The sequence below is a fragment of the Petromyzon marinus genome, chromosome 20 (genome assembly GCF_048934315.1).
Source record: "Petromyzon marinus isolate PM22_M1 ecotype Great Lakes invasive population chromosome 20, UKy_Petmar_22M1.pri1.0, whole genome shotgun sequence".
Classification (NCBI taxonomy): Eukaryota; Metazoa; Chordata; class Hyperoartia; order Petromyzontiformes; family Petromyzontidae; genus Petromyzon; species Petromyzon marinus.
Genome location: NC_133686.1, coordinates 14868563 through 14871062, shown reverse-complemented (window position 1 = coordinate 14871062; position 2500 = coordinate 14868563).

Sequence of the window (2500 nt, the reverse complement as noted above, 5' to 3'; positions counted from 1 at the left end):
GAACCGCATGAAACTTCCAGAGGCATTTGCAGCAGGAATGCATGTGCACTCAAAAAAGTGAATATTTCTCACGGATAGACCCCGTGATACGCTAGAAATTGGCGGGGATGTCTCTCTTGTGGCTCACGGGGCTGTTAGGGTGGCACAGAAATCCCTCGGAATGGGAAAACGGGTCATTTTCGTGTCGCCACATTGCATGCGAACCGCATGCAACTTCCAGAGGCATTTGCAGCAGAAATGCATGTGCAGTCAAAAAAAAATTGATATTTTTCACGGATAGACCCCGTGAAACGCTAGAAATTGGCGGGGATGTGTCTCTTGTGGCTCACGGGGCTGTTCGGGTCGCACAGAAATCCCTGGGAATGGGAAAACGGGTCATTTTCGTGTTGCCACATTGCGTACGAACCGCATGAAACTTCCAGAGGCATTTGCAGCAGGAATGCATGTGCACTCAAAAACTTCTATATGTTTCACGGATAGACCCCGTGAAACGCTAGAAATTGGCGGGGATGTGTCTCTTGTGGCTCACGGGGCTGTTAGGGTGGCACAGAACTCCCTCGGAATGGGAAAAGGGGTCATTTTCGTGTTGCCACATTGCATAGGAACGCCATGAAACTTCCAGAGGCATTTGCAGCAGAAAGGCACGTGCACTCAAAAATTTTAATATTTTTCACGCATAGACCCCGTCAAACGCTAGAAGTTGGCGGGGATGTCTCTCTTGTGGCTCACGGGGCTGTTAGGGTCGCACAGAAATGCCTCGGAATGGGAAAACGGGTCATTTTTGTGTGGCCACATTGCATAGGAACGGCATGAAACTTCCAGAGGCATTTGCAGCAGGAATGCATGTGCACTCAAAAACGTCTATATTTTTCACGGATAGACCCCGTGAAACGCTATAAATTGGCGGGGATGTCTCTCTTGTGGCTCACGGGCGCTGTTAGTTAGGGTCGCACAGAAATCCCTCGGAATGGGAAAAGGGGTCATTTTCGTGTTGCCACATTGCGTACGAACGGCATGAAACTTCCAGAGGCATCTGCAGCAGAAATGCATGTGCACTCAAAAACGTCTATATTTTTCACGGATAGACCCCGTGAAACGCTAGAAATTGGCGGGGATGTGTCTCTTGTGGCTCACGGGGCTGTTAGGGTCGCACAGAAATCCCTCGGAATGGGAAAACGGGTCATTTTCGTGTTGCCACAATTGGCATACGAACGGCATGAAACTTCCAGAGGCATTTGCAGCAGAAATGCATGTGCACTCAAAAACGTGAATATTTTTTCACGGATAGACCCCGTCAAACGCTCGAATTTGGCGGGGATGTTTCTCTTGTGGGTCACGGGGCTGTTCGGCTCGCACAGAACTCCCTTGGTCCACCTGATTCGTGCATACAGGCAGCAACTAAAACTCTGTAAACCTGCTGTGAGGACATCTAAACAGTGGACCAGTGAGGCTGTGGAAGATTTGCGGGCGTGCTTAGACTGTACTGACTGGGATATGTTCACGACTGCTACCAATAGTCTGGATGAACTCACAGAGGCTGTGTACATCAGCTTCTGTGAGGACTGCTGTATCCCAACACGTACCAGGGTGAACTTTAACAACAACAAGCCCTGGTTCTCAGCAAAGCTCAAAAGGTTGAGGTTGGAGAAGGAGGAAGCGTTTAGGAGTGGGGATAGAGACAGATTCAAGGAGTCGAAGAACAGGTTTAGCAAAGCGGTGAGAGAGGCTAAACGACTGTACTCAGAGACACTAAAACACCAGTTCTCTACTAACGACGCTGCTTCTGTCTGCCAAAGGGCTCAGGCACATCACCAACTACAAACCCAGAGCGCCCCACACCACTAACGACTCCCGCCTAGCCAACGACCTGAACGAGTTCTACCGTAGATTTGAAAGACAATTGGACTGTCCTGAACCACCCCTTCCCACCCAAGAGGCCCCATCCCCCACCCATACTACAGAAACGACTCTCTCCTTTCAGGAGGGAGAAGTTAATGGGCTTTTCAAGAGGCAGAATCCACGCAAAGCAGCCGGGCCGGACTCTGTCTCTCCAGCCACCCTCAGGCACTGCGCTGGCCAGCTGTCTCCGGTGTTCACCAACATCTTTAACACCTCCCTGGAGACATGCCATGTACCAGCCTGTCTCAAGTCCTCCACCATCATCGCTGTGCCCAAAAAGCTAAGGCCAACAGGACTAAATGATTACAGACCGGTCGCCCTTACATCTGTGGTAATGAAGTCTTTTGAGCGCCTGCTCCTGGCACACCTCAAAGCCATCACAGACCCTCTCCTGGACCCCCTTCAGTTTGCCTACAGAGCCAACAGGTCTGTGGACGACGCAGTTAACATGGCCCTCCACTTCACCCTACAGCATGTGGACGCCCCAGCATCCTACGCCAGGATCCTGTTTGTGGACTTCAGCTCTGCCTTCAACACCATCATCCCTGCCCTGCTTCAGGACAAGCTCTTCCAGCTGAACGTGCCCTACTCCACCTGCAGG